Raw genomic sequence first — 23,239 nt, 5'->3', positions numbered from 1 at the left:
AAGTGGCATTGTGGCTTAAGTGGTAGAGCACCAGCCTTGAGCTGAAGAGCGGAGGGACAGCGCCCAAGCCCAGAGTTCAAGTCCCACTACTGACAAAAAAAATGTTTTGTATTTACAGACGTAAAAATATGTATATGTATATATATACATGCCTAAATTTTATGTAATCTTATATATACATATGTATATATGTATGGTGCATCACAAAAGGAAGAAGAGAGAGTCGGAACTAACTGGGCACCAGTGGCTGTGATCCTAGCTACTCAGGAGGCTGAGATCCGGCAATCATGGTTTTCAATTCAAAGCCAGCCTTGGCAGAAAAGTCTATGAAACACTTATCTCCAATTAACCACCAAAAACTTGGAAGTGGAGCTGTAGCTCTAGTGGTAGCCTTGAGCAAAAAAGAACAGGGATAATGCCCAGGCCCTGAGTTCAAGCCCTAGGATTAGCTCCAAAAATTGTCAAAAAAAAAAGAAGGAAGGAGGAAGAAAAGGATGGAGATAACTCTAAAACAGCAGCTAACATCAACTTAAAAACTTTTGCTGACTCTCCAAGTTTAATCTTAAGTGGGTAGGAGGCAAAGTGAACTTTGTCTCCTCAATGGAATGTGTTTCTTGACTGCTCTGAAAGTCTACATATGCTGACCTTTAAAAGACAGTATAAAGTTTGTCTGTTCTCCTTCTGCCAGTGGGCTGATAGACGGAACGTGGGTGGACAATGACTTTGTGGCTCTGGTGTTAGCTATGTTCCATATCCTATTGTCTTACTCAAGCACTGGAAGATTTTTTTTTTTTGGAATAGACCTAATCATTCAAAAATAATCAAAGTACAATGAAATAAAAAGAAATTCAAACCCAGAGTCACAAATTAAAGGAGGGACAAGTCTAAATATAGCAACACTATAGCTGCTTTGATTCACTAACTAAATCACTGCCAAGAAATCTGTAGTTAAGGGGGTGGATTTGATTAAAGCATATCATATGTATGCATGTACATACCATAATGAAACTTCTGTAATCCTAGCTACTCAAGAGGAGAGGCAGAGATCTGAGGATTGAGGTTTGAACTAGCCTGAGCAGGAAAATCTGTGAGATTCCTACCTTCAATTAACCACCAAAATCCTGAAGTGGGGGTGTGACTAACCTTGAGCCAAAAAGCTTCAGAACAGTCCCCAGGCTCTGAGTGTGACTTCCCCCCAAAAACACAAACACCAAAACACCATAATGAAACCCCCCTATATAATTACTATGTATCAATTTTTTAAAAAAATTTTTTTTCAAGGAAGAGATACCATTTTTTTTTTCTTTTAATTGGTCACAGAGCTTTAACTTTGGGCCTGAGCGCTGTCCCTGAGCTCTTCAGGTCAAGGCTAGCACTCTACCACTTGAGCCACAGCTCCACTTCCAGGTTTTCTGGTGGGTAATTGGAGATAAAGAGTCTTCTGCCCAGGCTGGCTCTGAACCATAATCCGTAGATCTCAGCCTCCTGAGTAGCTAAGATTATAGTCCTGAGCCATGGGCACCTGGCTGAGACACCATTCTTGAGTAACTGTTTATTTCAACACAAATAGATCTGAGGAAAATCCCAAAGCAAGAAACTCTTAGGTACTATTGCAAACTAAAGTGACTACAGATAACATTATATACTGAACATCCCAACAAACTTGAAGAGAGGATTGCAAAGATTTCGCCACCAAAAAAAAAAAAAAAGTAAATGCTTGAAGCATCAATACATCTTTTTTTTTTTTTTTCCTGCCAGTCCTGGGACTTGAACTTAGGGTCTGGGCATTGTCCCTAAGCTTCTTTTGCTCAAGGCTAGCACTCTACCACTTGAGCCACAGTTCCACTTCTGGCTATTTCTGTATATGTACTACTGAGGAATGGAACCCAGGGCTTCATGCATGCTAGGCAAGCACTCCACCAATTAAGCCACATTCTCAACCCCATCGATACATTTTTAGTTAAACATTGTATATATACATTTGCATTGAACACTAACTTTAAGGTAAATTAAATAAGCTAGGTTTAATTAGGTAGCCAATAGTGAATGCCACGCAGTATTCAGGCAAGAAAAGACGTTCATTTACCGAACTGCAGCCCCCGCCAAGCTTGGTGGAGAGGCATGGCCGAGAGGGGAGACCACCCCCAGGCCAGGACTTATCTAGGCCAGGGATGGGAAGCAATGTAGCCAGGTGGGGGAAAGATGTGGCCACACTGTATTGGATATGACCTCAGAGCCTAGGACCCTCCTAAGGTCAGATGGGAGCCACGTGACAGGGGCAGCCCCAGATGTGAGCTAGCAGGAGGGGGAGATGATTGCTTCCAGGTGTGCCAGATACCTAGTAACACAGATACTGGGCAGAAACTTAGCCAAGGGGCAGGGAGCTATCTGCACAGGGCCTGTGTGGACCAGGGCAGACCTTACACTAACCACATTAACATGCCCAATTTTGACATTTGTGTATAAGTGAAAATTAAATAGACAAACATTCATGCTTAAAGTCTGAGTAATCAGGGCTGAGAATGTGGGTTAGTGGTACAGTGCTTGTCTTGCATGCATGAAGCCCTGAGTTCGATTCCTCAGTACCACATAAACAGAAAAGGTAGATAAGAGTGCTAGCCTTGAGTAAAAGCAGCTCAGGGACAGTGCCCATGCCCTCAAGTTCAAACCCCAGGACTGGCAAAAAAATAAAATAAAAATAAAGTCTGAGGGGCTGGGAAGGTGGCTCAGTGGTAGAGCGCTTGCCTTGCATGCATGAGGCCCTGGGTTCGATTCCTCAGCACCACATAAGCAAAAACAAAAAAGCCGAAAGTGGCGCTGTGGCTCAAGTGGTAGAGCACTAGCCTTGAGCTGAAGAGCTGAGGGACAGCGCCCAGGCCCAGAGTTCAGGCCCCAGGACCGGACCCAAAAAAATAATAAAAAAAATAAAGTCTGAGTAGTCAAAGGTACACAACATCTTTAGATTGGCATATTTTTATAAAAAGTAAAAGTATTATAATTTCAACATATCTACAGAATGTGTGTTTGTAATAGGGTCGGAGAGTTTACCTAATGATTATAATCAAATACTTCAATGGCTAGTACCATTTCAGTATTTAACAACGTCTAAGCATTTACAAAACAAGGGGAGAAAAAAAAAAAGTCGAAGCTTCAGTGGTAGAGTGATTGCAAACATAAGGCCCTGAGATCAAACTCCAGAATATTTCTCTCTCTCCAATTTCAATGTGTTTTAATTAACAATGTGTTAACCTAAATATAGAAGAACTACTCAGTTTCGTGTAATTTGTCATTATTAGGCTGTGATGGCCTACACCAAAGTTCCCTTAGGAGTATCCTGAGTCCCTGTATCATTCTAATCTCTTTCTACACGTGGCCAGCCAGCTAGAATGCCAAGTACCTTTCACCTTGCTCTCTGTATCAGTAAGTAACCCACACTACTGCCCTGAACATAACCACGACGTTAGCCCTATTGTGCAGTCAGCCTGTCTGGCATGCTTTTGTCTCAACAAATATTTAGAACATTACACACTACTTCGAAAAGAATGATCTCATCCTATTAACCCAACTGGCCAACTTCATCAAAAAGCTTTTTGTTACAAGCTGTGATAACCGGGGAAACCAGATCTATTTTTACTGCTCTGGCTAGGAAAAGGAAATAAAGGAATCATAGGGGAGGAAAAAAAAAGAATCATAGAGAGGGAGACAGAAAGGTCATACATTAGACATCTTTTTTTAAAAAATCACTTATTTTCTTTTTGTTTTTGTTGTCTGGCTACAAAAGAACAAAATGACTTTCAGAATTGTTTGGCACTAGGAAAAAGTAATTCTTGTGATAATTAAAAAAAAAAAAAAAAAAAAGCCAGGCGCCGGTTGCTCATGCCTGTAATCCTAGCTACTCAGGAGGCTGAGATCTGAGGGCCATGGTTCAAAGCCAGCCTGGGCAGCAAAGTCCATGAAACTCTTATCTCCCATAAACCACTAGAAAACCCGAAGTGGTGCTGTGGCTCAAGTGGTAGAGCACTCATCTTGAGCTGAAGAGCGCAGGGACAGTGCCCAAGCCCAGAGTTCAAGCCCCACGACTGACCCAAAGAAAAAAAAAAAAAAGCTCATATTCCAGTCCAAATAGTAAATCTACCTAGGCTCTAAATTATATGAAAAATAAAATTTCGAAGAAATATACGAGGCCCATATAAAAATTAAAATATCAAATGCTTAGAGGCCAGAGATTATTCAAATTATTTTACATATATTAAATTACTTACTATGTTGAACAACTGTAGAGTAAATATATATTAAAATCCTCACTTAAAATGAAGATATCAGGTACCTTCAGAGCTGAAATAAGCTGGGTAGCAGTGGCTCAGGCCTGTAATCCTAGCTACTCAAAAGGCTAAAAATACAGAATTGTGGCTCAAAGCCACAAAAAGCCCATGAGACTCTATTCCCAATTAACCAGCAAAAAACTGGACTGGAAGTGTAGCTTATGCATAGTAAAGCACTAGTTGAGAGCGAAAAAGCTAAATGACTAAATGAGAATACAAGGCCATGAATTCAAGGCCTAGTGCCAACACCACACCCACATCCACACACTCATATACACACTCCCATCCACCCACCCACACCCCACTACACACACACTCACACACACACAAGTTGAAATAACTTGCTTTGGATTACTATTCAGCTAGTAAGCTTACAGAATCCCAGTCAGACACCAGTGGCTCACGCCTGTCATCCTAGCTACCTGGGAGGCTAAGATCTGAGGATCTCAGGTTCAAATTCAGCCCAGGCAGGAAGGTGCTTGAGACTCATCTCCATAACCACCAGAAAACTGAAAGTAAAGCTGTGGCTCAAAGTAGTAGAGCACTAGCCTCGAGCAAGAAAGTCCCAGCACCCAGGCCCTGAGTTCAAGCCCCATAACCGACAAAATAATAATAGTAATAACTAATCTTATAGATCCCAATCCAATAGTAAGAGTTTTAAATGATATCTGGATGTTCATCAGTACCTATTTTAGTTCCAGGAACTTGCTGGCCATGAAATATACAAATGAAGGAAAACATGCTATGTATCTTGCCAACTTCCAAGTCTTCTATTTTTTTTTTAAATCACAAGCCATGGTAAATATACATCACTCATTCATATATATAGATCAATAGACACTTCATAAATCAACTCATTCTCACTATGTGAAATACACTAGTATCTTCTCCATTCCCTTCTAGGGTTTTTACTGGTTTAGTGGCTTGTCCCCATCATCCTCACTCTGCAACCCAGGCTGGCTTTGCATTTCAGCTTCCTGAGTACTGGGATTACAGATGTACACTACAATGCCCAGCCTCTTTTGTTTGGTGTTCCAGAGCTGGCTTTGGCCTACAATTTGAAATTTTCAGTTCTGATTTTTAAAAAAAACTTTACAGTGAATAACTACTAGAAAAGATGGCTTAAAATACATTAAAAAGTCTACACCCAGAATCTGATTTGGTAAACCTGACAAAGGGTACAGAGGCCCGTATTTCAAATCAGACCACTTGATTCTGCAAATAATGAAACTAGTCTTTATCAGTACATACTTCTAGAATCTCAAAAGGGATGGCTTCAACTATTCTTAGTCTAAACTAAAGGCTAGCCAAAGTATCTGCAAGAGGATTCTGATGTGCAAAACACATTGATTTCTTTTTAGATTGAAAATTGTTTAGCTCATACATATATTTTATTTTTCAAGGGAGGTGGTACCTGTTGTAGGGCTTCAACTCAGGGCCTGCGTGCTATCCCTGAGCTCTTTCACACAAGGCTAAGGCTCTACCACTTTGAGCCACAGCTCCACTTCAGTTTTCTGGTGGTTCATTGGAGATAAAAAGTGTCCCATAGATTTTCCTGCCCGAGCTGGTTTTGAACCATGATCCTCGGATCTCAGTCTCCTGAATTACATCTGAATTACACATGTGATCCGCCAGTACCTGGCATTCAAAATGCATTTTTTGTTGGAGGTGGTGGTGGTGGTGGTCATGGGGCTTGAATTCAAGGCTTGGGTACTGTCCCTGAGCTCTTCGGCTGAAGGCAAGCACTCTACTGCTTGAGCCACAGAGCGACTTCCGGTTTTCTAGTGCTTTATTGGAGATAAGAGTCTCTCGGAGTTTCCTGCCTAGGCTGGCTTTGAACCGAGATCCTCAAATCTCAGGCTCCTGAGTAGCTAGGATTATAGGCATGAGCCACCGGTGCCTGGCTTCAAAATGCTTTTATAGACTTTCTGCAAACTAAATTAACAAATCATTAAAATTTAATTTCCTCCTCCCACACTTTTTTGGATTTGGGCCTGAACTCAGGGCCTTTGCTCTCACAGTTTTCTGGCTCATGGCTGTTGGTCTACCACTTAAACCACACTTCCAGGCCTGGTCTTTGCTGGTTATTTTGAAGAAGGGAGTCTAGTTTTGAAAGGCTTTGAGTTGAGATTTTCCAGCCTCCTGAGTAGTAGCATTCCATGTGTGAGACACCAGCACCCAACTAATTCTTAACTCAGTATCAGAAAACAGAAGCATTATATGAATGAAAGTCATCTCTGTTGCCAATTCATTTGCTTTATAACTGAAAGAGCTTTTTAAAACCAAATGAACATGCAAGTGAAATAAGGAGTCATCAGTTTGTAACCCCTAAGTAATAGAGAACTCAAAAACAGCTAAAAAATACCAAAATGCATCATGTGCTGGTAGCTCATGCCTATAATCCTTGCTACTCAGGAGACTGAGGCACGGTTCAAAGCCAGTATGGGGCAAGAGAGCCTGTGAGACCCTTATTAACTACCAAAAAGCTAAAGTGGAGGTGTGGCTCAAGTGGTTAAGCACCATCCTTGAGCATAAAAGCTCAGGGACAGGGGCTGGGAAGGTGGCTCAGTGGTAGAGCGCTTGCCTTGCATGCATGAGGCCCTGGGTTTGATTCCTCAGCACCACATAAGTAAAAAGAAAAAAGCCAGAAGTGGTGCTGTGGCTCAAGTGGTAGAGTGCTGCCTTGAGCTGAAGAGCTGAGGGACAGTGCCCAGGCCCAGAGTTCAGGCCCCACGACCGGGCCCCCCCCCCCCAAAAAAAAAAAAGCTCAGGGACAGTGCCCAGGACCTATATTCAATGGACACATTCACACACACACACACACACACACACACACACACACACACACACACACACACACACACACACACACACACACACACACACACACACACAGAGTATGGCAGTCATTGCTGAAATAAAGCTTTTAAAAGAGCACTCCAAGCCTCCACTATGTATTATTAGAAGACAAATAAAACTTTTGGTTATGCCAGGTGCCAGTGGCTCATGCCTGTAATCCTAGCTACTCAGGAAGCTGAGATCTCAAGATCACAGTTTGAAGCTAGTCCATGCAAAGCGCTAGCTTTGAGCACAAAGAGGCTCGGGGACAGTGCACAGGCCCTGAGTTCAAGCCTCAGACCTGGAATGAATGATGAATGGTCAAAAGGTAGGGTAGAACGTTCCACAGCAAAGTCAGTCCTATTTTAGGGATGGGGAAAGACTCATAATGACCCAAAGCAGGGTATGAAAGACAAAGCAGGGTGAGGGGAGAGTTCATGTGGTAACTTGACCTGGTCCAACCTACTTAACTTACAGATGTTAGAAGATAGATACTTGTTTTGCTTTGTTTGAGATAGGGTCTCACTACTTATCCCAGGCTACTTGGTCTGTAAGATCCTCCTAAAGCCTGAGCCTAAATGCTGGAATTACAAGAATGCACTAACTACCACACTGGTAGAATACAGCTACCCGGATCAAATACAACTGGCTAATTGAGAAAACAAATAGTCTAGTAATTGAAAATAAGGCTCAACTTTAAAAAGAATATTAAAGTTATGGCAAGCAGACACAATGATAATACCACACTGATTCTTAGCTCCCCCCCACCCCAATGTTAGAGATCAAATCCAGGTCCTTGCACATGCTAGGCATATGCTGTACCACTGAACTACATCCCTAGCCCTTAACTGTTAACTTTATCCCTATTTCTTCCATGGAAATAGGTGTTTAAGAGATGACTCATTTTGTTATTGTCTCAGTGCTTATTTTCATTGTACTAACTTTCAAAATAAAATTGCCTTTGAAATGATGGGTCTCTCTTGAACTGGTCAATAAATAGAAACTCCCAGTGAGGCCTGATCATTAACTTCATAAATATTTGATAGTTGACAAAAATACTGGCTCTTCAATGACACATCTCTGATTCCTCTGTCTCTTTTTTGTTTCTTTTTTTTGCCAGTCCTGGGACTTGAGCTCAGGGCCTGGGCACTGTCCCTGAGCTGCTTTTTTGCCCAAGGAGAGCACTCTACCAGTTGAGACACAGTGCCCCTTCTGACTTTTTTTCCGGTAATGTGGTACTGAGGAACCGAACCCAGGGCTTCATGCATGCTAGGCAAGCACTCTACCCTCTACCACTAAGCCACATTCCCAGCCTTCCTCCATTTCTTAAAAACAGAGAGGACTAGAGGCATTGCTCAGTATTTGCCTGGCAAGCACAAGCCTTGAGTTCAAACCTCAGTATTGTGAGAGAGGTTGGAGGGGAGGGAGGGAAGGAGAGAAGGAGGGAAGCGGAGGAGGTGGCAGGAGAGAAAGGAAGATGAAGAGAGAGGAAAGAGAAAAAGAGCAATACAAAATATAAAAGGAAATTTTAAAAATTTAAAGAAAAAAAAAGCAGATAATGTGTTAACTCTGAAACTAAAATAGGTTGTAGAACCGTACAGATGGGGTAACCCGATCATGATGCATGCTGATAATCTCCCATTACACCAAGAAAGCTGAAGATAAAGGATGAAACCACCACCTTCTTGTATTACAATCCCATGTTTAGGACACTGGACCTTCTCACCAAAAGTAAAAGCAATAACCTGTATTTGGCAACATCTAGTGTCCAAAAAAAAAAAAAAAAACAATAAGCTAAGCCTAAAAGGAATTACCAAACATGGCTGGGTTGCATTGTACTGTGCAAAATATACACTCTCATTAAAGACCTAGAATGAGCCAGGTGCCAGTGGCTCACGGCTGTAATCCTGGACACTCAGGAGGCTGAGATCTGAGGATCACAATTCAAAGCCAGCCCAGGCAGAAAAGTCCACTTTTTTTTTTTTTTTGGGGGGGGGGGGGCCGATCGTGGGGCCTGAAGGGAGCAGATTATGATTATGAAGCCTGAATGAAAATGTGTATAAAAACAAATACAAGCCGGGCGCTGGTAGCTCACGCCTGTAATCCTAGCTACTCAGGAGGCTGAGATCTGAGAATCGCGGTTCAAAGCCAGCCCGGGCAGGAGAGACCAGGAGAGACCGTGAGACTCCTATCTCCAATAAACCACCAGAAAACCGGAAGTGGTGCTGTAGCTCAAGTGGTAGAGCGCTCGCCTTGCGCTGAAGAGCTGAGGGACAGCGCCCAGGCCCAGAGTTCAAGCCCCACAACCGACAAAAAAAAAAAAAAAACAAATACAAACTGGCTCAGATCAGCCAAAAGTGTATTTGAAAATACCTGAATATTTATAAACACACATACAAAATAAACCTCAATCAAGAAAAAAGAATTTAGGGCTGGGAAGGTGGCTCAGTGGTAGAGGGCTTGCCTTGAATGCTCGAGGCCCTGGGTTCGATTCCTCAGCACCACATAAGAAAAAAGCCGGAAAGTGGCGCTGTGGCTCAAGTGGTAGAGCACTAGCCTTGAGCTGAAGAGCTGAGGGACAGCACCCAGGCCCAGAGTTCAGGCCCCACGACCGGACCCAAAAAAAAAAAAAAAAAAGAATTTAATCCTCAAAACCTGCTTATATTAAATTCAATTTTATTTTTATTTTATTTTGGTCATGGGACTTGAACTCTGGGCCTGGGCGCTGTCCCTCAGCTCTTCAGCTCAAGGCTAGCGCTCTACCAGCACTGGAGCCACAGCACCACTTCTGGTTTTCTGAGTGGTTTATTGGAAATAGCGTCTCACGGCCTTTCCTGTCTAGGCTGGCTTTGAACCGTGATCCTCAGATATCAGCCTCCTTGAGTAGCTAGGATGACAGACATGAGCCACCAGCACCCAGCTGAATTTAATTTTAATATTTACCTTTTCTACAATAATTAAGAAGTGAAAGTGTAGAAAAATACTCACAGTGTAAGTACAGAGGCAGCAAAATACAAAGTGCTTTGTACAAAGTACAAAGCAAGCAGTCAAAACCATAGCTATTTGAGTTTAGGGGTAAAAAAACCCACACCCTTCAGCCAGCCACCAATTATAATTCCTTATTACTATCATCATATATTCTATCCAAAATAACCATCAATGATACAAAAAGAGAAAAGTACACTTAGGGTGTGATAATTACTTCTTAAATTCAAATTGTTTCCTGTAATGATGTAAGTATACATTTATTTTACAATAAAGTTTACTTCTTTTTGGTGCTATCCAGGGAGCTTCACTGAACACAGGGCCTAGGCGCTGTTCCTGAACTTCTTTTGCTCAAAGTTAGCACTTTACCACTTGAGCCACAGCCCCACTTCTGGCTTTTTTGTTCTTTGGTCATTTATTGGAGATGAGAGTCTCACATACTTTCCTGCCCAGGCTGACTCTGAACCACAATCCTTAAGATTTCAGCCTTCTGAGTAGCTGAGATTAACACACTTGATCTACTGACAACCAGCTAAAGTTTACATTTTCAAATAAAGTTTCTGGGCCTGGGATGTAGCTCAATGACAAAGTGTTTGCCTAGCAAGTGCAACATCCTGTGTTCCATCCCCAGTACCAAAAAAAAAGGGGGGGAGGGAGTATCTACTTAAGCACAAAAAATTATCTTATTAACTGTACCAGCATAAGTAAAAGATGAAAATTAGTGTGAGTAGCATAGCAGAAGTCCCATTTATAATGTAGGCTTTAATAGATAATGTGGCTCATGCCTGTAATCCTAGCTACTCAGAAGGCTGAGATCTGAGGATCGCAGTTCAAAGCCAATAAACCACTCAGAAAACTGTGTGCTGTGGTTCAAGTGGTAGAGGGCTCATCTTGAGCTGAAGAGCTGTGGGATAGCGCTCAGGCCCAGAGTTCAAACCCTATGACCACCACCACCAACAACAACAACAAAGAGATAATGCAGCTGTGAAACTGAGAGAAGTAAATGAACAGGGGTTGATGATGTCAGATCAGTATTATTGCGTTCCTGTGAGGGGTTTGCTCCTTTCTGTCCCTGAAAAGAAAGTGAAGCCTCTATAAGACCTCATACACTTGGACATCCCAAGACAGTTTCAGTACTGAGTCCAACTATCAGGCATGAAGCTTTACCTTTGGTATATTCTTCTACAGAAAAAGTATTAAATAATGGAACAGAGAGCTAGAGATAGATAGTAAATAAGAAGACAGTATGGCAGTTCATAAACCTTCATTTTGGCTTCAATTCCTATGCGTGCACTCCGCGCACACACAGGATTTCATGTTTGCTAAGCAAGTACTCCACTACTGAGCTACATCTCCAGCCTCATAGTTTCAATTTTTTTTTAATCTATTCTTTAGAGACTGACTGAACCTAGCCCTATAGCTTTATTTTTCTCTTCTAATATATGTACTTTTTAACTTTAGATTCAATTGGACTTGAAATAGCTGTGTATCATCCTACAAAGAATGTAATGTCTCATTATTCATCTATGTCCTAGGCTACCTTGTGAAAATGCATATAGTACTTTGTTTTTTCTGCTTTAATTGAAGCTGAAGCCAGGCATGGCAACATATGGCTGTAATCCCAAGGTAGGATGAGAAGGAATTCAAGGCCAGACTCTGGATGTACAATGAATTCTATGCAAGTCTGAACAATAAGGATGATTTGATCCCTAGCACTGGAAGAAAAATTTTTCAAAAAGAGGTACGATGACTTTTACTTTACTTTTAATTCCTGTATCTCCCAACGTAACTTTAAACAATACGAAAACTGACAAAGAATGGGAAGGAAGGACTAATATCTTTTTTTTTTTTTTTGGGGGGGGGTCCGGTCATGAGGCCTGAACTCTGGGCCTGGGCGCTGACCCTCAGCTCTTCAGCTCAAGGTTAGTGCTCTACCGCTTGAGCCACAGCGCCACTTCCGGCTTTTTCTGTTTATGTGGTGCTGAGGAATTGAACCCAGGGCCTCATGCATGCAAGGCAAGCACTCTACCACTGAGCCACCTTCCCAGCCCAGGACTAATATCTTGAAGTCACTTTTACTCCAAAAGCAGCATCACCTATGAAAAGTATTCAGCCAGGCACTGGTAGCTCACACCTATAATCCTACCTACCTAAAAGGCTGAAATCTGAGGATCACAGTTCAAAGCCAGACTGAGCAAGAAAGTCCAGGAGATTCTTTTTTTTTTTTTTTTCACCAGAAGTAAATGGGTAACAGAGGGGAGTATTTTATTTATCTTCCTAAATTAGCATTATTTTTCAAACTTGGATATTTCATTAAAACTGGTCCAAGAAACAACAGAAAATGAGATATCAGTTTTGAATTTCTGCATAGCACATCAGAAGATGGACCAATACTTTCTTTTTTTTTTTTTTATGGGTAGTAAGCATTTATAAACATATGCTTATCTAATCCACACACAATTTCCATAAATACATACCACAAAATAACATCACCAATACCCAGTCTACAAAACATTATAGAATTCACCCAAGGTCACACAGCTGCACAGATGTTAGGTGGCAGCCCTGACATCCAAACATCAATTAGGGGGCTGGGAAGGTGGCTCAGTGGTAAGAGCGCTTGCTTTGCATGCCTGAGGCCCTGGGTTCGATTCCCAGCACCACATAAGCAAAAAGAAAAAAAGCCAGAAGTGGCGCTGTGGCTCAAGTGGTAGAGCGCTAGCCTTGAGCTGAAGAGCTGAGGGACAGCGCCCAGGCCCAGAGTTCAGGCCCCACGACCGGAACCAAAAAAAAAAAAAAAAAAAAAAAAAACAAACATCAATTAGGTTTCAAAGACCAGGAGATTCTTATCTCCGATATATCAGGGGGGAAAAAAAAAATCAAAGTGGAATTGTGGCTCAAGTGATTTAAAAAAAAAAAGGAACTGTCACTCAAGTGATAAGAGCACCAGCCTTGAGTGGAAAGCTCAGGAATAGTACCCATGTCCCTGAGCTTAAGCACCAGTATGAGCATCCAAGGAAAAAAAGTTCCCAAAGGAGCAAAATCACAGCTCCATTACCACCTCACTTAAAGCCATTATGGTAAACTATAAAACTGAAGTTAAAAGACATAAATTGAGTGGGATAATAGCACAGGAGAAAAATGAGTATTTTGTTTCTAAAAGGGTAATAAAAATGCTCTATGAAACTGCAGTGAGTGCTGGGAATGTGGCTTTGTGGTAGAGTGCTTGCCTAGCACGCATGCAGTCCTGGGTTCAATTCCTCTGTACCACATACACAGAAAAAGCCAAAAGTGTCACTGTGGCTCAAGTGGTGGAGAGCTAGCCTTGTGCAAAAAAGCTCAGGGACAGTGCGTAGGCACTGAGTTCAAGTCCCAGACAGGAGGAAAAAAAAACCTGCAGCAAAAGATAACACAATTCTATGAAAATACAAAAAAAATTCAATGGGGCGGGAAGGTGGCTCAGTGGTAGAGTGCTTGCCTTGCATGCATGAAACCCTGGGTTTGATTCCTCAGTACCACATAAACAGAAAAAGCTGGAACTGGTGCTATAGCTCAAATGGTAGAGCACTTAGCCTTGAGCTGAAGAGCTAAGGGACGGTGCCCAAGCCCAGAGCTCAAGCCCCCTGTCCCCCAACTGGGGGAAAAAAAAATCCGTTTCTGGATCTAATAAATTAGAATTAAAAAGTAGAAAGCCAGGGCTGGCAAGATGGCTCAGTGGTAGAGCGCTTGCCTTGCATGCCTGAGACCCTGGGTTCAATTCCTCAGCACCCCATAAGCAAAAAGAAAAAAGCCGGAAGTGGCGCTGTGGCTCAAGTGGTAGAGCGCTAGCCTTGAGCTGAAGAGCTGAGGGACAGCACCCAGGCCCAGAGTTTAGGCCCTACGACCGGACCCAAAAACAAAACAAAAAAGTAGAAAGCCAAACTATTCTCTCCAGGTGATCCCAAGGAAGCTGTTCTAGAACATTTGGAACCAACTGAACTGCCAAATAGTGATCTTAAATCACAAAATGCCAATTGTCCAAGGCATTAAACTTACTGAGGACTCTCAGTGAACTATTTATAAATGAATACAAAAACTGGTAATGAGGTCATTTCCCCTTATTCTATATTTTTTCGGTGCTTTCATAGCATTAGTGCTTTTACAAAGAAAAAAATTAATGTAAGTATATTAAGAAATAAGTGGCAGGGTGCCAGTGGCTCACGCCTGTAATACTAGCTACTCAGGAGCCTGAGATTTGAGGATCACGGTTCAAAGCCAGACCAAGCAGGAAACTCCATGAGACACTTATCTCCAATAAAACACTAGAAAACCAGAAGTGGCACTGTGGCTCAAGTGGTAGAGTGCTTGCTTTGAGCTGATGAGCTCAAAGAACAGTGTCCAGGCCCAGAGTTCAAGGCCTAGAAAGGAAGGGAGGGAAGGGGGGAGGGAAGAAAGGAAGGGAGGGAGAATGTGGCTCAGTGGTAGAACGCTTGTCTAACATGCATGAAGCCCTGGGTTCTATTCCTCAGTACCACCTAAACAGAAAAAGCCAGAAATGGTGCTGTGGCTCAAGTGGTAGAGCGCCAGCCTTGAGCAGAGAGAGGCTTAGGGACAGCACCTAGGCCAAGCCGGGAGGAAGGGAGGGGTGCTGTAATAGAACACTAGCCTTGAGCAAAAACAGCTTAGGCTTAAGGACAGTACCCAGGCCCAGAGTTTGAGGGACAGAGAGGGAGGAGGGGAGATGGGGAGAGAGAAAGAAGCAAGCCACTCCAATAAACCACTAGAAAACCAGAAATGGTGTTGTAGCTCAAATTGGGAGAATGCTAGCCTTGAGCAAAAGAGAACCCAGGACAGCAGCCAGGCTCAAGTGGTAGAGCACTACTGGCCTTGAGCACAAAAACTCAGGGACACTGTCAAGGCACTGAGTTCAAGCCCCACAACCAGTAGCTCATGCCTGCAATCTTAGCTAGAGGCTAAGATTGGAGGATCACAGTTTGAAGCTAGCCAGGGCACAATAGTCTGAGAGACTGTCCACTAACCAGCCAGCCAGACCGGAGGCGTGGCTCAAGTGGAAGAAGGCCTCAATTGTGAGCAAAAATAAAGACAGAAACTGAGAGTATAACGTTCAAGTTCTGGTACTATCGCGCACACGCGCACACACACACACACACACGCACACGCACACACGCGCGCGCACACACGCGCGCGCACACACGCGCACACACGCACACACACACACACACACACACACACACACACACACACACACAAGCTTCCTAAACAAAAGATGATTTCATCTTTCAGGAAACAAAACTAAATAAAACAACTCCAAATATATGCTCCTAGAGCTATGGCCTTTTATAATTTGATAATTATCAGTTTCTACTTGAACTACACTGAAGCTATCTAAGAAAAAGATCACACAAGCATAAGAAAATTGAGTTATAGTTAACTAGACCAGCAATGTAAGTCTAGAGGAGTTAATACTAAAAATTCAAATATGAATCTAAATTTCCCAATAAATGTAAAAATTTGGAATTTTACATTGTTATAAAAAAATTCTAATTGGGAAAGAGTTGTATGAATCATCCTGACTTAGGTTTTGCAAATTCTAGCAAAAACTAATACTAGGGTTCACTAAACCAAACTACCACTATCTCTGATTTCCTCCAAGAATAAACAAGAAAGCCATTATTATCTCAGATTTTCTGCTGAGAGGCATAAGAACTGCACATAATACAATGGAAAATATAAATGAGAATTTTAATCATAGCATTTTGTAAAGCTACATAAACACTTTTTTATTTAACTTCTATTTTGGTAGCACTAGAGTTTGAACTCAGGGCTTCAAGTTTGCTCCATAGGCAAGTGTTCTACGACTGAGCCACACCTCCAAATCTTTCTTTTCTATTTTTTGCTGGTCCTGGGGCTTGAACTCTGTGCCTAGGCAATGTTCCTGAACTTTTGTGCTTAAGGCTAGCGCTCTGCCACTTGAGCCAGAGCACCACTTCCGATTTTCTGGTGGTTCATTGGAAATAAGAGTCTCATAGACTTTCTTGCCAGGCTGGTTTTGAACCGAGATGATCAGATCTCAGCCTCCTGAGTAGCTAGGATGACAGGCCTGAGGCACTGGCACTCAGCACAATATTATTTTCTTTCACACTTTTCTTAATTTCCTCAAATATTTATTTTTGTAAAACACTGAAATATGTTTTTAAAAAATTTCTGCTTCTGGGCAGATGGAGTAAACATATTTCTTCCTATTCCTACCATAGATATTGTATATAAAATGAACATAAGACTGAAACATAAAGAGAAAGAACCACTAAGAACCTCAGAGCCCAAGGATTAACAGTGAAAAAATTCCCTGGTTTTTTTGTTTTTAAACATTGGAATTAAAGTAGTTGGCAAACTAAAGCACTGATCACTGCACAGAAGTTCCAACAATAAACAGGAAGGGTGAAGTCTAGCAAGACAACAAAGTTGCAGAAAATAATCCAGCTACTTTATTCAAAAAATAGCATGGGGTCTAAACCCACCCACACAAGCAAATGCCACACGGGGAGGCCACAGTTCCACCTTCTCAACCTGTCATAAGTCCCTCAATACCTTTTACAGGATTAAATCAGAAGGCCAAGTAGGATAGCCAAGGATTTTCATTCCCACAGCTTTGCAACATGGTACACCCAGTTGCAGTATGAGACCAAGTGGACAGCCTGGATTTCCACAACATTGTATCAATATAAATGAAAGTTTCTTTGAATGTGTAAATAAACTAGACATCATCTGGCTCACACATGTAATCCTAACTAAGCTACTGAGGAGACTGAGATCTGAAGATCACAGCTGGAAGCCAGCCTGGGCAGGAAAATGTAACCACCAGAAAATCCAAAAGTGGCACTGTGGCTCAAGGGGTAGAGCACTAGCCTTAAGCTGAAGAGCTGAGGGACAGTGCTCAAGCCCAGAGATCAAGCCCCACGACCAACACCCCTCCCCCCCCCAAAAAAAAGAATTACAATCTGAGTATCATTACATTTGAAGTCAGCATAAGAGTCTTGAAGACTCTATCTCTAAGTAACCAGGAAAAAAAGCTAGCCGGGAGGCCTGGCTCAAAGTGGTAGAGTACCAGCTGTGAGAGCGAGGAAGGGAATGTTTGAAAGGAGAGAGAGAGAGAGAGAGAGAGAGAGAGAGAGAGAGAGAGAGAGAGAAACTACCTAAGTGCTTCCTTCCATTTCAACAAATAGCAGAGAATGACTTAAATATATAATTTGTATGATGATTATTTGAGTAATTTTTTTTTTTATTTATTTGGGTCGGTCGTGGGCCTGAATTCTGGGTCTAAGCGCTGTCCCTCAGCTCTTCAGCTCAAGCACTTGAGCCACATCCCCACTTCTGGCTTATGTGGTGCTGAGGAATCAAACCCAGGGCCTCACGCATGTGAGGCAAGCACTCTACTACTGAGCCACCTTCCCAGCCCCTATTTAAGGATTTTAACACAGGAATGCTGAGACAATATACAAAGGAAAAAGAAGGAAGATGCAAAAGGGTTCATAACAACTAAAATATCCCCTAAAAACACCTAATATTTTTCTTTTTCCTTGCAGGTCCTGGGGCTTAAACTCAGGGCCTGGCTACTGTCCCTGAGTCTCTTTTGTACTCAAGGCTAGCACTCTACCACTTTGAGCCACTGTGCCACTTTTGACTTTTTCTGAGTAGTTTATTGGAGATAAGAGTCTCATGGACTTTCCTGCCTGGGCTGGCTTCAAACTGTGATCCTCAGATCTCAGCCTTCTAAGTAGCTAGGATTACCAGCATGAGCCATGGACCCCCAGCTTCTACACAGTGTTCTTCATTCCAATTCTATATAATCAATTAACTTATTACTGCTTAGGCTGCCAGGAACAATGGAGGTAACCTGAATATAGGATAATTAAGGTCAACAGATAATTAAGGTACACAGTACTATTACTACTGATTTAAACTGTTAACAGATATATGAGTCTCTGGAGACCTGACTTTGTGTGAATATGTTCCAAAGCACAAGAATCATTCTGAGTGAATTAAAAAAAAATATCACGCCTGTAATCCTAGTTACTTAGGAGGCTGAGATCTGAGGATCATAGTTCAAAGCCAGCCTGGGCAAAGTCTTTGAGACTCATCATCTCCAATGAACCAGCAAAGGGCCAGGAGTGGAAGTGTGACTCAACTAGAACACCAACAAATAAAGCTAAGGAGCCCAGCGCAGGTGACCCACGCCTGTAATCCTAGCTACTCTGAGATCTGAAAATTGAGGTTCAAAGCCAGCCTGGACAGGAAAAGTCCGTGAGACTTTTTTTTTTTGGGGGGGGGGTCCGGTCATAGGCTTGAACTCTGGGCCTGGGCACTGTCCCTCAGCTCTTCAGCTCAAGGCCAGCACTCCACCACTTGAGCCACAGCACCACTTCAGCTTTTTTCTTTTTGCTTATGTGGTGCTGAGGAATTGAACCCAGGGCCTCATGCTTGCAAGGCAAGCGCTCTACCGCTGAGCCACCTTCCCAGTCCCTCCGTGAGTCTCTTATCTCCAATAAAAAACCACTAGAAAACTGGAAGTGGCGCTGTGGCTCAAGCAGTAGAGTGCTCGCCTTGAGCTGAAGAGCACAGGGACAGCATCCAAGCCCAGAGTTGAAGCCCCACGACTGACCAACAAAGAAAAAAACAAAACAAAAAAAAGCGAAGGGAAGCTAGGCAGCAATGGCTCAGGCCTGTAATCCTAGCTGCTCAGAAAGCTGAGGTAAGAGAAGTTCAAAGTCAGCCCAATCAGGATGGCCCATGAAATTCTCATCTCCAATTAATCCCCCCAAAAAACCCACAGGTGGAGCTGTGGCTAAATTGATAAAGTTGCCCTACACTGGTGGCTCACACCTGTAATCCTAGCTACTCTGGAGGCTGAGATCTGAAGAGCTCAGTTCAAAACTAGCATGGGCAAAAAAGTCCGTGAGACACATCCCCAATTATCCACCAGAAAACCACAAGTAGCACAGTGGCTCAAAGTGGTAGAGCATTAGCCTTGAGCAAAAGAGATCAGGGGCGGAGCCCAGGCACTGAGTTCAAGTCCTAAACCAACTAAATAAAGTGATAAAGTACTCAAAAGCTGAGGGACAAAGCTGGGCCGCAGTGGCTCATGCCTGTAATCCTAGCTACTCTGAGGATCAAGGTTCAAAGCCAGTCCAGGCAAGAAAGTCTGTGAGATGCTTGTCTCCAATAAACCACCAGAAGGGCTAGGAAGGTAGCTCAGTGGTAGAGTGCTTGCCTTGCAGGCCTGAGGACCTGAGTTCGATTCCTCAGCACCACATAGGCAGAAAAAGCCAGAAGTGGCGCTGTGGCTCAAGGGGTAGAGCACTAGCCTTGAGCTGAAGAGCTGAGGGGACAGCGCCCAGGCCCAGAAAACCAGACAGAAGTGGCACTGTGGCTCAAGTGGTGAAGAGGGGGAGGGGAGAGGGAGAGACAGAGGTGTCAAGGGAGAGATGAGGCTCTGAGTTCAAACCCCAGTACCAGCGCATTTTTTTAAATCTAAGTTTCTAAGTAGAGGTCACAGAAACTTTGATTTAGGTAATTTCCCTACCATTCACTACCTGGGTGCTCTTTTCTTTTTTGTTGTTTGTTTTTATTTGTTTCTATTTTGAAACAGGGTTTCAGTAGGTAGCCCAGGCTGCCCTCAAATCCACCATCCTCCTGTTAAGCCTCCTATGCACTGGATTACAGGTGTACATACCTCTCTCTCACACACACACACACACACACACACACACACACACACACACACACACACACACACACACACACACACACACACACACACACACACACACAGCTTCTGTGTGACTTTTTATTCTGGTCATTCTCAATTTCTTCAACAGTAAAAAAGTACAAAGTAAATAAAAACTAGCCTACCACCAATGACTCAAGCCTGCAATCCCAGCTACTCTGGAGGCAGAGTGAGCTATGAGAATCGAGGTTTGAAACCAGCCCAGGCAGTGAAGTATATGACTCTTATCCCTAACCACCAACAATCTAGAGTGGAGTTGTGGTTTGAGTGGTAAAGCGACAGCCTTGAGCTGAAAAACTAATCAGTGCCCAGTCCAAGTTCAAGCCTCAGTAAGGCACTAAATCATACATAGACACATACATACATACATAAAACTAGTACCTAGAAGATGGCAGAAGCTAGATTGCTTTCAGATACATTTAAAAGAACATAACTGAAGTAAAACTATTTCACGTGAAAGGAAGTAGTTTAGACCCATCAAACTCCATCCATTTAAAGACTGATCACCTGCAGAGAGTTCCATTGGAGGAAGGTAAGAAAGCAAAGTTAAAATGTTGCAAGCCAAATACCTGCAGCACTCTACAGATGAAGCCTTGCTTAGCAACTCAAATGTTGTCTAGCAAACACCCAGGCCTGTAATAGTTAGAGCATGACAACTGTTCACTCTAAATCCATGTGCTCAGCTTGGTTTCAGGATTGATTTATAAAAATAGCTGCTCCTGTTAACTGGTCTTTGAATCCAGGCGCTGATGACTGGGCACTGTTACCCTATAGGCCTGGAGCAGCTGTATTTTCCCTTGCCACACCCACTTCGCTGCCTACCCGGCCAAGCTGCCGGAGCCCCCCCCTCCTGCCCCCCCTCCCTCCAACACTGCAGCCTCCTATTCTCCCTCCTCCTGGGCTGACTGTGCAAATTGCAAGCGCAAATATCCCCTGATGCAATGCCACAACCATCCCTGGGAAAGATCGAAGGCAGTTGCCAAAAGCTGCAGCAGCAAATGAAATGGGCGGGAAATACACATACATATACATACATACATACACACACACACACACACACACACACACGGAGAAACACAGCAATGCTGTGTGCACAGCCAGGGAGGGAGAATCGAGAGGCCCTAGGGACCAATACTGTAACTGGACCAGCCTAGGGAAAGGAGAAAAGGGGGGGGAAGGGGGGGGTTGAGGGTTGTTTCCAGTAGAAAGATGGGTAACACTAACTAACCTTTCCAAGAAATATAAGTTTCACACACACCCGGGTTTGGGTTCTAAAACACAAACCTGAAGGCGATCACTCTGCCTTCCTCTGCCTCCCCCCTCCTCCACTCCCCCCCCCAGGTAGCAAATGCATTTAATCCCCCCCCCCTTTCAGGGAGATAAGCAAATACGACCTCTCTCTCCTCCTTCCCCAACTCGGTCCTTCCCTCCACCTCTTACCCTCCCACCCCACCCCCGCAACTAAGCAATTTCGAGAAAGAAAGAAAAAAAAAACTCAGGCCCACACACCAACGCTGAACTTGTAACCATGTGCTTTAAAAGAAAAAAAAAAAAAAAACACTAAAATCCCAGGTTCGGAGTAACGTTTCCAACTGTCGCTCTCAGTCCTCCAGTCCCTGTCTACTCCCCTTCCCCCCCACCCCCTGCACCCCAATTCGACCCCCGGCACCCTGGCCCCCCCAAGCTGCCAGGACCCACGCGGGAAGGGGGGTGGGGAGTGGGGGGGGGCGCGAGGGAGAGAGAGTCCCAGGCTAGCTGGAAGGCAGGCAGGCAGGCAGCTAAAACTCCTCAGGAGGCTGAGAATCTTAAAAAAAAAGAGGATCGCAGTTCAAAAGCCAGCCTGAATAAGGAAAAATAAATAAATAAATAAATAATAACCTGGGTGAGGCTCCTATCTCCAATTAAACCAACACCCCCCCCAAAAATAAAATAAAATAAAGCTGAAAGTGGAGCTGTGGCTCCAAGTGGGGGGGAGCGCCAGCCTGGCTCACAAAAAAAAAAAAAAAAGGTCAAGGGAGCTGACAGCCGCCCAGGTCCTGAGTTCAAGGCCCCCCCTCCCCAGGACTGGCCTTAACACATCCCTGGCTCTCAGTTGGGGGAATGCTCCAGAACCATCCACTCCCCCCCCCAACACACACACACACACAGACACACACATCCTCGGCCCCCCCCCTTCACCCCAAGACCCCCTTGGACTGATCACAATGTTAGAAAAAAAAAGCCCACCAGCCACCGACACACCCCGAAGAAACAAATCACCCCCCCCCCTCCAAGGCCTCCACACGGCTGCTGGGAGAGCTGACCCCCCCCACCCCACCCCACCCCACCCCACTTCCCTTCAACTCATCCCCGAGCCTCAAAAACCCGCACGGTCCCACAACACACCCTTTCCCTCTGGAAACACAATCTCTCGGGGCCTGGTCCCCCCCCCCCACCTCCCCGACACACCCCAATATTCAGGGCCCAGAAGGTCACGCCCAGAGGGGTCCCCCCCCCCTTCCCCACCCTCCATCCCTGCTCGTGGCCATCCCCGCGCCCTTCAGGCGAGCCAGGCCGGCCGCCGCCCTTCCCGGCCCGGGGCGGGCCCTGAGGGAGAGGGGGGGGGGTGGTCTCGAGCGGCCCACCCGGGTGTGAGGGAAGGGGGGGGGAGGGAAGAAGCTTCGAGAAGCCCACCACCACCACCGCACGCACACACCCTCGACTGTGTTCAGAGAAGCCACCCCTCAAATCTCGGCCCGCTATCCTCACCGGTCGTGGCCGAGCCGCGGCAGGAACCTCAGGCACAGTCACAGCCCGACGGGAGCCGGGAGAAGGCCGGGAGGAGCCGAGAGTGCGAGGCGCAGCGGGCGAGGGGCGGGGCACACACAGGGAGGTGGCCGCTTCCTCGTCGCCCTTTGAAGGCCGGCGCGTGGGGCGGGACGTCGCCACCTCCTACCCAGAGGGCGCCGCCACTTCCAACCAATAGGCGTAGCCGAGGGGCGGGCCGAAGGGGGAGGAGAGGGTCGCCGCCAACCAATGAACACTGCGCTCGGCACCGCGACCCTTCTCTGTGGAAGCGCGCGAGCGGCGGGCGGTTGACGGCGGCGGAGGAGGAGGTGCGTGTGTGTTGCTCCGCGGGTTCCGGACCGGCGTCTCCCGGTGTAGAAAGGCTTCAGCGACTTGCAGGCTTCACTTGCCTGTCTCCAGGGTTCTTCGGCGACGAACCCGGCCCTCTTAAGGATTTTTTTTTTTTCCCCCGAGGGCTCGGAGGCGGGAAAGTCTGTGGAGGCCGGCGCCTTGCCAGGCCGGCCGGGGTCGGGCCGAGGCCTCT

General features: G+C 44.6%; 1 protein-coding gene across 1 annotated transcript in view; it reads right to left on the bottom strand.

Moving 5' to 3' along the window:
• The window catches only part of Map4 (microtubule associated protein 4), a 110,283-nt gene extending 87,485 nt beyond the window's left edge, over nt 1-22,798 (bottom strand). The window contains exon 1 of the mRNA XM_042665989.1: nt 22,678-22,798. The gene's annotated coding sequence lies outside the window, so the exon portion shown is untranslated. The remainder of the gene's footprint in view (nt 1-22,677) is intronic.
• Nucleotides 22,799-23,239: the final 441 nt, after the last annotated feature.

Source organism: Dipodomys spectabilis, unplaced genomic scaffold (genome assembly GCF_019054845.1).
Source record: "Dipodomys spectabilis isolate Male_0828 unplaced genomic scaffold, ASM1905484v1 ptg000360l, whole genome shotgun sequence".
NCBI classification, from domain to species: Eukaryota; Metazoa; Chordata; class Mammalia; order Rodentia; family Heteromyidae; genus Dipodomys; species Dipodomys spectabilis.
The sequence above is the reverse complement of the archived record's forward strand: the minus strand, read 5'-3'. Positions and strand labels throughout refer to the sequence as shown.